The 13,949-nt window shown below is 40.5% G+C and overlaps 1 protein-coding gene across 3 annotated transcripts in view; it reads right to left on the bottom strand.

The window, feature by feature from the left end:
* The window catches only part of PLEKHM3 (pleckstrin homology domain containing M3), a 218,623-nt gene extending 205,301 nt beyond the window's left edge, over positions 1 to 13,322 (bottom strand). Inside the window, exon 1 of one of the 3 annotated variants that reach the window (XM_088827991.1) lies at positions 12,980 to 13,322. The gene's annotated coding sequence lies outside the window, so the exon portion shown is untranslated. Of the gene's footprint in view, positions 1 to 2,012; positions 2,143 to 12,979 lie in introns of those variants that run through there. The other 2 variants (XM_055397162.2, XM_088827983.1) reach the window with 2 other exon arrangements.
* Between the last annotated feature and the right edge of the window lie 627 nt (positions 13,323 to 13,949).

Below are 13,949 nucleotides of genomic sequence, written 5' to 3'. Positions count from 1 at the left end.
ACCCCAAGGTATTTTCCCAGAAACCAAACTAAATATAAGTATGGCATCTCAAATTTCCAACTGCTCTGTTCTTGAAAGCAGTAACGTTATTACGCCCCAATGTCAACCACTGGATTGGAAAGCTAAGGCTTCTGATTTGGAAGCCCATTTTCATAAAACCAGACACAAACTTCAGTTACTTAAGTGTCTAAAAATGCAGACTCAATGTTTTTCATTTCCCTTTACCTCCATGGCAGGAAACAGTGATTAAAAAACATACAAAGGAACCACTCAAATTATCTTCATCCTAGGACTGAGGTGAAGAAAGTGACAAGTTCCATCATAAAAACCATATGCACCTGAGTCAGCCTCCAACTGCAGCAAGGAATAATTGACTAGTACAAGGAGGATGAGATGGTTGGATGGCATCACCAATTTAATGGCCATGACTTTGAACAAACTCCAGGAGATAGTGGATGACAGAGAAGCCTGGGGTGGCTGCAGTCCACGGGGTCGCAAAGAGACAAATTTGACTTAGCAACTGTACAACAACTACAATATGGAGGGGCCATCTCAGCTAAACCAGCTAGCATGAAACCTCCACAACGAAGGTAACGGCCACTCCAAGGGAATAAACTGAGACCCAGCTATGCAAGACACCCTAAAAGCTAGGGAAGTAGTAGCTTTCCAGATTAGCCTCTTTAGATTTAAAGCTGTCATCAGCTCACACAACTATTTGACTTTATTGAGAGTAACTGTCTTCATGTGCATGGTTTAGTGTGTGGTTTATAAAGCACTTCATAAGCTTCTTGATAAAATTTTGTAGTAATCTCAACAAAGAGATGGAGAAGGCAATGGCATCCCACTCCAGTACTCTTGCCTGGAAAATCCCATGGATGTAGGAGCCTGGAAGGCTGCAGTCCATGGGGTCACTAAGAGTCAGACATGACTGAGCGACTTCACTTTCACTTTCACACATTGGAGAAGGAAATGGCAAACCCACTCCAGTGTTCTTGCCTGGAGAATCCCAGGGACGGCAGAGCCCGATGGGCTGCCATCTATGGGGCTGCACAGAGTCGGACACGACTGAAGCAACTTAGCAGCAGCAGCAGCAACAAAAAGAGGTAAGGAGAGAAGCAGGATTCTTTTTTAGAGATGATGAAAGAGACCAAAATAACTCATCTATTGTCAGTCAAAGGCCCCATGGGAAAGAAAAAGAAGTTCCTGCAATCCCCATCTAATTACTGAGTACAAGTTCAACTACCTTTGAAATCACCTTTAATCACTCAGGGACCCTGATGCTAGAAGGACCATAAACAAGGACTAAGTAAGTTGAATTCAACCCATGAGCCACCCAGTTTTGAGTTTGTTTGATGGGACAGAGGTGTAGCAACAGGAAGAACACACATTTCTGACACCAGGAGGGGGCTGATGGCTCAGCACTGCCTTCTAAACTGAAAGACCTCCAGTAAGTCAGGCTGACTCAGGACTTCTTGGCCCTTCTTATCTGCAAAGTGGAAATCCTGCCAATGCCTGTATCCCTCAAAGCATCTCTCCATTAGAGAGCTGTAATGCACAAATGCAGATAATATATGTGAAATTTTTGTAAATCTAAAACAATTACCATTCCTATTAGAAGCTAGTAGATTCCTAAACACACAAATATTTATACTCAACAAGTACTCACAGAGGAGGGACCAAGTATCCAAACACTATGTCAGATGATGCTACGGTCACAAAACACAGCTTCTGCCCTCAAAGAGCTTGTGGAGAAACCCAGCAAAACCAAGTATAAAAAGCACTCTAACGGAAGTATACAAAAGGTGTTACAAGAACATAAATAAGAATCATCACAAATCAAGGGACAATAAAAGGTCTTAAGTGACAAAACACAATTAAATCACATAATAACATGTATACAGAGATGATTTCAGCTGAAGCAAACCAAAGATAAAGGAAACAAATGTACAAACAAAACTAATCAGACCTGCTCTAGAAATGATGCTGCTTCTGGCATGAAGCTGTCAACTTACAGGAATATCTTGAAAGGTCCCACCAAAGGGTGAGCTCAACATGAACTCACCACTGCACACCTGGGAGGCACGTGTGCACAGTGCTTCCTCACAAGCTGCCCAAGTCTATACGACCCACGGGAACATTCCTGGCCAAGAGAAGTCTCTGTTGGGTGGCTACGATGTCATGAGAAATGAACCCATGCCTCACTTCCTGTTGACTTAATTTCTTAGGTCACCACAGCGGATTAGCGAAAGGGAGAGAATACTCACCACTTTAACCTTCAAAGCAACAACCAGCTTATGTGTGAAGCACGTATTTACAGAACTGGTTCCTCTGGGCATTTAGGGAGAATGTACATGAGAAGTAATTATCTGATTTTTTTTCTTTCCTCGGTACACTTGAACCTGCTTAAATATGAGCCCAGATCTTTGTTAAATGACACCCAGAGAGTACCAGACCCACAATAAGGTCTAAACAGAAGGTGACTCACTTCTTATTTGAAAGGATGAAGGTACCCATTGATGATGAGCTGCTTCTACAACTTCTCCCTCCCTTTTGGACTCAATTTTTGACAATGACCTTGGTTGGCTACCAAGCAGCCTCTTACCAGTTCTCTCAGGAAACAAATGAGGCTGCCAAAAGCAGACAAAACATTGTCTTTGACTCTCAAAGATAAGGACTAGGCAAGGTAAAAATAAGAAGACAAGTCTGTGATATTTTATTAAGTACAACACATAGGCCAAAAAATTATCTGTCCATCATATAGACGAAGGAAACGTTTACAAAGTGTGAAAAGGAAGAACACTAAAAACTACATCTTCATCTCTAAATCTTGGTTTAAATTTCTTTTATAATTTGGCCATTGGGCTTCCCAGGTGGCTCAGTAGTAAAGAATTCACATGCCGACATGAGAGACCTGGGTTCGATCCCTGGGTTGGGAAGATGCTCTGGAGGAGAGCATGGCAACCCGCTCCAGTATTCTTGCTTGGAGAATCCCACGGACAGAGGAGCCTGGTGGGCTACAGTCCATGGGGTGGCAAAGAATTGGATATGACTGAGCACGCACACATGCATAGACTATTATCATTAGTATGAAATGGATTTTTATGAAACAAGTCTGCAATGCAAAAACCCTCTGAAGTTGAATTCTGGAGCTCTGATTGGCCTATTTCTCTGACTGTTTTGATATGACATTAGGATGATAAGCTTACTGTAGTTGGGATTCAAATAGTTCCCCAGCATCAGAAATGACTACTACTAAAGTCTTCAAAAATGCCCTGCAGAGGACTCCTTCAGTGTAGATGGACGTATAAATGTGGAAGGGTGTATTTAATGAAAAGTTTAAAAAACTACATAGAGTTCTTACAGCTCCTATGCCAAGACCAAGATTTAAGTTGTAACATTTACTGAGCACTTCAGTTCAGTTCAGTTCAGTCACTCAGTCGTGTCCGGCTCTTTGTGACCCTATGGACTGTAGCATGTCAGGCCTCCCTGTCCATCACCAACTCCTGGAGTTTATTCAAACTCATGTCCATGGAGTCAGTGATGCCATCCAACCATCTCATCCTCTGTCATCCCCTTCTACTCCTGCCTGCAATTTCTCCCAGCATCAGGATCTTTTCCAGTGAGTCAGTTCTTCTCATTAGGTGGCCAAAGTATTGAAGCTTCAGCTTCAGCATCAGTCCTTCCAATGAATATTCAGGACTGATTTCCTTTAGGATGGACTGGTTGGATCTCCTTGCAGTCCCAAGGACTCTCAAGAGTCTTCTCCAACACCACAGTTCAAAAGCATCAATTCTTCAGTGCTCAATAGTCCAGCTCTATTGAGCACTTACTAAAGTGATTATGTGAAGCCTTGTATCTTCATTACACTGTTAAATCCTCCCAGCAACCCTATCGGAGAGCTGCTGCTATTATTATTATTATTACCACTTTACAGATAAGGGATTGAGATTTAAAGAAAAGCAGTAGTACCTTGTCCAAGCTAATATGGCCAGTCAGTGAGTGGAAACCAGCCTCTAAAAATGCACATGCCAGCGAGCAGGACAACAGCAAACTAATCACCTTGCGATAACACAGCTAGAGTGCCACACATAAGGGACTTGAATGTTAATTTCAAAGCAAGAACTTTAATAATTATTTTTAAGTCTTTCTATTTGTGAATCCCACAACTCAGAAAGTTAATTGCTAAATATACTTAATTTACCAAAAAAATAAATAAATAACCTCTGTACTATTTCTGTGAATTCTCTAAGGGAATGGTGGATGAGAGGTGCCTGAACAAACAGAATAAAAGGCTGTTCTAACGAGCTAACCTCAGTTCTCTGAAGTGACCTTGGACATACTGCTTGGAATGTCTGCAAGGGTCTAATAACTGTGACTCCATTTTGGCCAAACAAGTGCTTTCAAAAATGTTTACATAGTCCTAATTGCCCTAACCTTTCACTACTGTTTACCGAAGACATCATTTTTCATTTAGCCAATAAATAGAAACACTTGTAAAAATGTTTGCTTAAAAAAAAAAAAAATTAACCCTGCAAATAAGTGCTTCTGTCAAAAGAATTGAAAGGAATATTTTCAAGTTAGATGTGACTACAGGCAATTCAAACATGCTTCAGCTATTAAAGCACATCCAAATAAACCAAAACTCACTAAACTTTTTTTTGGGGGGGGGCAACAGGTGGACAGAGGGACAAATACCAGTATATATGGGATTCAAACAAAATAACAAAGTCGACCCACAACTCTCAGTCTTGTTTTTTAAGATGACATGCCAGGTTTCATACGACCCCACTACAGTGAAAATATAGATACTATATCTGACCTTTTGGTGAAGGGTAATTACTTTTGGACCACAAGGTCTGGAATTAGAAGACCTGAGTTTGAAGCGTCCATGCACCACTACTACTTGTCAAGTCATCTGAACCTGAATTCTAGTTCTTTCAATGTAGGTCAAATAAAGATTCCTGTCCTACCTCAAAAAAAAGATTGTTTTGGAGTGTAAATCAAATGACATAATGTAAGTGCTCTGAGAACTCAAAAGCAGGGTACAGGATACTGACAGGTATCGTCTGGATGGTACCAGGGAAAAGGTCACCAACAGTCTCTTTGATCTCCTCCCATTACAAACCAACAAACTAGTGGAAAGAGTGGTGACAACAATCAGTTTTGGAAGCTCTGAGATCAAGTTTTAATTTACTCAAGGGTTCCTCCTCCACTATTCAGGCAGCATTAGTTTCTGCTTTCTGGTGGTCTTAGAGTGGAAGGATTCACTAGTACAAGATTCAGGGTGATTCAAAAGGAATGTTTCTTCTCAAAGAAAAAATAACGAAGAGGTAACATCTTCCCTTGTCCCCCAAGTTCCTGTACAGCTCGGACACTTTGTCCCTTCTCCTCTTCCAAGTTTCTTAAAGAAATTTGTTTTTTTTTTTAATAGTCTCTGACTCTACTTCTCACCATGTGGAAGCACTCTGATCCTGCCTCAGGTGAAACTGCACAGGCAGAGGTCAACAACAATCTTCTTATTGCCAAACCTGGGAGACTTTTCACTCCACAACTGCCTGACCTCTCAGGTGTACTGAACGACTGGATATTCACTCTTTACATTGCTCTCATGAATGCATTAACACAGTCTCTTCCAGCACTTCTCCTTTATCTCTGTATGCTCCTTTCAGTCCCTTGTATGAGTTCCCTTTCCTATGCCCTTATTATCACTTTGCTGACAAAGGTCTGTACAGTCAAAGCTATGGTTTTTCCAGTAGTCATGTATGGATGTAGAGCTGGACCATAGAAAAGGCTGAACACCAAAGAATTGATGCTTTTGAACTGTGGTATTGGAGAAGACTCTTGAGAGTCCCTTGGACAGCAAGGAGATCAAATCAGTCAATCCTAAAAGGAAATCAACCCTGAATATTCATTAGAAGGACTGATGCTGAAGCTCCAATACTTTGGCCACCTAATGCGAAAAGCCAACTCATTTGAAAAGACCCTGATGCTGTTAAAGATTGAAGGCAGAAGGAAAAGGAGGTGGCAGATAGCCTCACCAACTCAATGGACATGAATCTGAGCAAACTCTGGCAGACAGTGAAGGACAGGGGAGCCTAGTGTGTTGCAGTCCATGGGGTCTCAAAGAGTCAGACATGACTGAGTGACTGAACAACAAAATGCCCATATCATAATGTAGGTGCTCCCCTATTTTCCTCATAACCCTCTTATTTAATTCCTCCTCCACTGGGTGATCTTCTCCATCCCTGTGGCTTTTAGTAGAAGACCACGTGGAAATGAGAAGTATTGTTCTCCTGAGCTCAAGACTCATATACACCACTGCCTTTCAGACATCCCCTAACTTCTAACATGCACAAAACCGAACTCCTCACCTAACTCTCAGCCTGCCCCTCCTCTTGGCATTCTCCATAGAGTGAAGGATATCATCATCCTTGACCCTACTGGCTCCCTCTCCAACAAATCACTCTGAACAGCAAGTCATGTTAATTCTACTTCTCTGAGATCTGCCAAATTTATCCCTTTTTATCCTTTTTTACAACCTTAGTTCAGACACCAGCCAGCTTCCTCCCTTTATTTTTTCCTTCCACTAATCCATTCACTATACTGCAGTCAGAGAGGGCTTTCTAAAAATATTGATAAAACTCTGTTATTTTCTGGATAAATCTTAATATTCCTTAATACTGCCTATAAGAGCTCCAGTCGACTTACTTTCCTAGGGTTACCTCTTAAATCTCTATCATCTCTTATAATGTAACCGCCACCACACAGGCACACAGCTTGGCTAGTTCTCATTCAGCCTTCAGGTCTTTGCTGAGGCACCACTTCTTCCCTGACCTCCCATGTCCATTCTGGACATCCCTCTTGTGAGGTCCCATAGCACACACATTTCCTCAATTATAATGCTTTTCACTCTGTAAAAATAGCCTGTTTACTTGTCTGTCTCCCTTACTAGACGGCAACCTTCTCGAAGGCAAGATTGTGCCTGTTTCCTTCAAGATTGTATCTCTGGCTCCAAGTATAAGAGGTATGTGTCATGGCATAAAACAAGTGCTCAATTCTTACTTGTCTAATTAACAAACCAGTGAATCTCTGAGGGTGGAAGAGAAGTTGTTCTTGAAAAGTTTATGAGAAAAGATCATTTAGCGAATTTCCGGGAGCATAAAAACTGTTGGTTACATTTCCAATGTTTTCTAACCTATAATACACGTTCCTTGTTCTATGAAAATCTATAATCACATCTGTAGACTACAGGGTGAAATGGATATTTAGCAATTTTGCAGTTAGATAAATGTCCACAGGTAAACTGGATAATACAGACCAAGGCAGCTTCAGTTTGCACTGAACTATAAATTGGTTACACTAATCATGGTAATGAGGTGAATAATCTCTACTATACTCATAAATGTGACATATAATCAGGGAATCAAATTTCAAACTCAAAACTCAAATTGATAGTTAATGAGTGCATGAAAAACAAACAAAATGTTAGTGAAAAATAGCATGCCTGACATCTCAATACAATGGCCTCTCTATTTTGACTTTGGTTTTTTTGCTCATAACTCATGTTGCCACTAACATTAATTACACTCATGGACCAAATAAACTTCTTACCCTATTGTCAATATGAAGGTGAATGATGTGGGCTTTTTATTGCTGTCTGGTAATACCTACAGTAGCCAGTGAAGCAGAGTAAACACAGGCATGGAATTCACTGCTGGTGGTTATTCTTACCACACTCTCACTAAGTACCCAGCTCTCTGAATTATTGAGCTTGCACCAGAAACTCCAAGCTAGAATCCAGTTCAGCTACTTAAGAACCAAATACTAAATCTACTCTAAAAGAAAAAGGAAAAAGAAAAAAAGCAATTCCTTGTTAGATATTCCTCCACACGGTTTCTTTAAAGGGTAAACACGCCCCATGAAGAACATCAGAATTTGGCTAACAGCCAGTGGGGCAAGACACTTGCAGTACTTTCCCACAGATGTGGAGGAGAGGGCATATCAAAATATCAAAGGAAGGTAATAGGAAAAGGAGGAGCAGCAGCAGTGGTCTGGGGCTCCTGGAAAGTGTCCATAGACAGAGAATCCTAAACATTCTACCCAAATGGTCTAACCTTTACAGGTTTCCATTAAAATCAGGCTTTCTGAAACCAGTAATTAAAATAGTACCCTGCAGCCTGCCTGCTTCTTAAATATGTAAATGTATGACTGACTTCAAGTATCAGAGGAAAGCTGCATACAAGATAAACTAGGATAGAGTATGTTAAGTACTTGATAAATATTCAGTAAGTATTAGCTTTGTGTGGTTTTTAATGCAAATGTTACCAGCCTAGTTTGGTTTTCCTAGTAATAACGTGCAAGGTTTCTTTGTTTTTGTTTTTGCTAATGGCTATATATCCATCTTAGTTCTTTGTTTTCCACTTGTATAATTAACCTGAGTCTATGGCCCAAATCCTAAAATCTATGAGAAAACAAAGACTTAATGAAACTCAACCAGGAGCTTCCTTATTCTACTATTTCAGTATGATACTCATCCATCCTTCTACCATAAAGCTTATTACACTGATTATTTGTATTGACAAATAAGTTACCCTATTTTGTTTTCAACCTTTTCAACCATATTTATCATTTCCTATCTCACTGTCTTTCTTTAAAACATCACTTTCTCACACATATTTTAGTTATTTATTAATTTTTATTTTCTCCATTATTTGACTGGACAATGTCTTAGATAAATTGTATTCCCCATAGCATAGAGTTTTTAACAGGATTTAAAATAATATTTGTTAACTATCATGGTTATAAACAACCACTACATACTTACTGTTAAACGTTTTGAAAATACATAGAAATGTTCGAGGGGAAACAAACTATGCCTAGTCATCCTCCAATGGGAAAAAAAAAGTGCTGATCCATTTTGGCCCTTTCAGCCTCTTTCCTTAAGTAGGTATATTTTCTGCTTTTTTAAACATAGTTGAGAGTTATTATGGTCTTCCCTGGTGGCTCAAATGGTAAAGAATTTGCCTGCAATGTGGGAGACTCAGAGTTAGATCCCTGGGTCAGGAAGAATCCCGAGAGAAGGGAATGGCTACCCACTCCAGTATTCTTGCCTGGAGAATCCCATGGGCAGAGGAGCCTGGAAGGCTTCAGTCCACAGGGTCACAAAAAGTTAGACACAGCTGAGCGACTAACACTTTTCACTTACTATACATATATTTCTCTAACAGATCTCCTATTTACCAAAAATTAGTAAATACCTTTCCACACTGTTAAAACCCTTCATAAATATCCTTTTAAAAGTCTGTATAACACCCTATCTTTTGACAATACCATTATTAATTCAAACTGTTCCCCTCCTGTTGGGTATTGAGACTATTGTCAATACCTGACTTTTCTAACCAAAGCTATATTAAGCACTTGTGAATGTTAACTTTTTAAATATTCTTATAAGTTCCCTTGGACAGACTGCTAGAAGTGGAACTACTGGACTGAGGAGTAGACACATTAGTGAGATTTTTCAGACATTCAGCCAACAAGTTTCTCAGAAAGGTTTAACGTCTGTGTACCCCTCACAGCATCTGCGAGTGTCTGCTCCACTGCACACTAACTATGTGAAGAGCTAGAAGTTTAAAAAATTTAAACAAATTTTTAAAAAATTTATGTAAATTTGAGAGCTGGAAAAACAGTTCCCTGCTGTTGTTTCAATTTCATTTATGTGATTAATGGAAAGAGAAAGCATTATTTTCTTTTTTTTTTTCATTTTTGAGAATGCACTTTCAGAAGAATATTAGCCATTTGGTTTTCTCTTCTATGGATAGTCTGTTCCTATCTTTATAGTCTTCTATTGTGGTGTAACAAATTCCCACAAACTTAGAACCTTAACATAACACCCATTTCCTCACAATTCTGAAGGTCAGAGTCTGGCTGGGTTTGGCTGGGTCCTCAGCTCAGGCTCTCCTTCACAAGGCTGAAATCAATGTGCTGGTCAGGCTGTGCTCTTAACCAGCGGGTCTGGTAAAGAATCCAGTTCTGAGCTCATTCAATTTGCTGGCCCTCAGTCTGAGGTCCCAGTTTCCATGCTGGGTCACACTCAGCAATTTCAGGTCTCCTGCCTTTCTCAAGGCCACCCCAGTTCTTTCTCAAGCATTCCCTCCATCTTCAATACAGCAACAACAGCATGTTAAGTCCTTCTCAGGCTTCAGATCTCTTGAATTTCCCTAGCCTGAGAAAGTTTTCCTCTTCTACAGGCCCCTTTGATTAGATGTGACTTCCCTGGTGGCTCAGACAGTCTGCCTATAATGCAGAAGACACGGGTTCGATCCCTGCGTCGGGAAGATCCCCTGGAGAAGGAAATGGCAACCCACTCCAGTATTCTTGCCTGGGAAATCCCATGGACGGAGGAACCTGGTAGGCTACAGTCCACAGGGTTGCAAAGAATCAGACACAACTGAGCGACTTCACTTCACTTTGATTAGATTTGGCCCACCAGCTCATTCCCCTATTTTATATTCAACTGTGCCATGTAACATAATATGATAAAGGAAGTGACACTTCATCATTGCAACAGGTTCTAGGGATTAGGGCATGCAATCCCGGGGGAGGGGCATTTTCAGAACTGTGTGGGCCATAGCATCTTAGGTGTTGCTTCTAATCATTTATTTGTTCTCTTTATGATGGCTTAACTGCATGAATTTACCAAATAAGTGAATCTTACTGATGACTGCCAAAAGGTGCGTTTTCACAATAGCAAAGACAGCTGTGGACAGGGTCTGCTAAGTGCTAATAAAGATTCTGAACACAGTGTGTCCTCCATACCCTTGGCTTCCACATCCACAAATTCAACCAATCACAGATTGAAAATATCTGGGGGGAAAAGAACTCCAGAAAGTTACAGAAGCAAACCTTGAATTTCCTGGGCACCAGGCAACTATCTGCGGATTCCCTAATGGTTCAGTGGCAAAGAATCTGTTGGCTAATACAGGAGACACAGGTTCAATCCCTGGGTCAGGAAGAGCCCCTGGAGGAGGAAATGGCAACCCACTCCAGGATTCTTGCCTGAGAAATCCCATGGACAGAGGAGCCTGGTGGGTTACAGCCTATGGGGTAGCAAAGAGGAGCCTGGTGGGTTACAGCCTATGGGGTAGCAAAGAGTAATATATGACTTAGCAACTTAAAAAAAAAAAGGCAACTATTTACTTAGTATCTTATTGAAATTACAGCTATTTACATAGAATATATATTATACTAGGTACTACCAGTAATCTTATAGTACCGAGGAGTCTGGCAGGCTACAGTCCATGGGATCACAGAGTAAGACACAACTGAGCAACTAACACTTTCATAAGTAATCTAAAAACAATGTAAATTACACCAGAGGATGTGTATAGGTTAAGTGCAAGGCACTACACCATTTTATATAAAGGTCTTGAGGATTCTTGAATTTTGGTATCTCAGAGGTCTTGGAACTAAGTCCCCTTGTGTATCGAGGGATGATTGTATATAACTTTGCTAACACTGCTGTTTTTAAAAGATTTAATTGTGGGAAAAGTTACAATATGAAAGTTACTATCCTAACTATTTTTAAGGGTACAATTCCTTACTGTTAAGTACATTTACCTTGTTGTGCAACTAATCTCTAAAACTCTTCATTTTGCAAAACTGAAACTATACCCATTTAACAACTGTCCATTTCAACCCTCCCCCAGCTCCTGGCAATCACCATTTACTTTTAACATTGCTATGTCTTCATGTATTTATTAACAAATAATGTATATTGCAATTTCTACATGTGCTATTCTAAGAACTTTAAAAATATTAATTCATTTAATCCTCATAATAACCCTATGAGATCAGTACTGTCATTCCCATACCAAAGATTAAGAAACACAACAAATAAACTGCTCAAGGTTACACAATAGGAAGTGACCAAGCAGGAATTCAAACCCAGAATGGCTTTATAGTTCTTGCTATGAATCATTACATTGTGAAAATACTCACTGTAAAGGCAAACTCATCAATCATTAATATTATTTCCTTGATGTGCATGACTTTAAAATACTCTTTTATGTGCAATCACTCTAATATTCTTCTAGTAACTAAAAGTTAGACTATATGACCCAGAAAGACTAATGCCTACTGATCTTTCAGCCCAGTTTTGGTTAAGGCATTTTTTTAAGCTAATGAAACAAAAATTGCCTTGCATCTTAAGGTGTGCCAAAGTATCTTATGAATGAATACAAATTGCAATTGACTATGACAACTTAAATTAATATATTACAGGAAAAAAGCCTAGATATTTCTCTTTCTCAAGAAGAAAGAAAACTTCCAAATAAGTTTACAACAGCAATACTCAATCTCAGTTTAACCTGGTATATTCAAATCTGTTTTGCTTTGCAAGCTATAAATCTAGATCAGTCTTTATTTGTCATTCATTTGTATATCTCAATAGTAACTTATTTTATTTGAGGAGTGGGTCTAAAATTTCCGGATCTCAATCTTTTAGCTTAGTATCCTTTCATAGAAGACCAAATCATGCTTATCATCAGTCACACGGTGGCATTTACTATATATTAAAAATGAGCAAGGTCAACAGAAGGAACAATCGTTGTAATCTGGGAGCCCTAGTTAGATGCGAATTAAAAGCTCTGCTGAGGCCTCGTTTCTAGGACCCAGGAGGGGTGGGGAGGGGTGGAGGGGAGGACTAAAAAAAAACGCACAGAACAGGATCAGCTATTTCAACTGCTTTCCACTTACATACCTGATTCATAAAAATAAATAGACAATGCATCATATAATCTCCTCTCATCTATTATCCACTGCATTATTGTGCAATTTTCAGGATGAAATAAAAACCAGAGGATGGAAGAAATAGCAAAATCACCGCTACCCTAGGGAGCTTCTCGGATATTTACAATGCTGTCATCCCCACGCCCTTCCCCCAGTGGCCAGCCAGGCGGCAAAGAAGCAGGCAGATGCTCACCTGGCCACCGACTGCTTCTCTCCCTTCACCTGCAGGGCCTGCAACCTACTCCAGGCTGCGGCTAGGTTTCGGCAGCCCGCCCTCCTCACGGTGACAGCCCATTTGGCCAGCGACCACTCCGGCCCGGCTCTCTGTTTACAAGCGCTTCTTGCGGTCCCACACTTAAATGCTTCCTTCCAGTAGCCCGGGAAGCGAGACTCCGACACACAAGGTTCCAGGCCGCAAGAACTCGTCTTCCCTGCCCTAGAGACCCAGCGCCCGGCAAGGCCCAACCGCACCCTCCTGGCCTTCTTACCTCTTTGTTTTCTCACAGTCTTCATCACACACTTCTTGAAAACAGTGCTATGTGCCTCAGAATCTCCTCTCTGCTCTTCTCAACTTCCAAATGGATGTTTGCAATTCGAAATTTTTACTTGAAACAAACCTGGGACTAGTTTTTAGCAGCTCCCTTGGCTAAGAAAATTTGAGAAATAACTTATTTCTGAAAATAGGACTATTAGAACCTAGAGGTTGCTTCGCATTTCCGGTTTGGAGCTGCAATGAAAGTCAATTTTCATTGCCCTTTCATGTTGTAGCCTGCAGGTTGAAAGAGGATGGTTTTGAGAGGTCTTCAACCTCATTCAGATTCACATCAAAACAGAAAGGGCGTGTGTGTGTGTGTGTGTGTGTGTGTGTGTGTGTACATGCACACTGGCAGGCGATCTGAGTTCTCCCCAACCCACCCCCACTGACTTTAGCCAGTTTCCAAGAGGATAGGCTGGTCTGACTGGAAGACTGTCCTTGAAGTTTACTGCTTTATTCTCCATCATAGCACACTTAGCCATTTCCTCAATTTATAATTACATATTAAAAAAAAAGAAAAAACTTACCTGTTTTGTTAGCGTCTCTACCCCCACTCCAGCCTCACCTGTAAACTCCCTGAGTGAGTGAGTGAGTGAAAGTTGCTCAATCGTGTCCAACTCTTTGCAAC

The sequence above is a fragment of the Moschus berezovskii genome, chromosome 2 (genome assembly GCF_049115385.1).
Source record: "Moschus berezovskii isolate FMDL1 chromosome 2, NW_MosBer_1.0, whole genome shotgun sequence".
Lineage (NCBI taxonomy): Eukaryota > Metazoa > Chordata > Mammalia > Artiodactyla > Moschidae > Moschus > Moschus berezovskii.
Note: the sequence above shows the minus strand (reverse complement) of the source record. Positions and strands in the feature narration are given on the sequence as shown.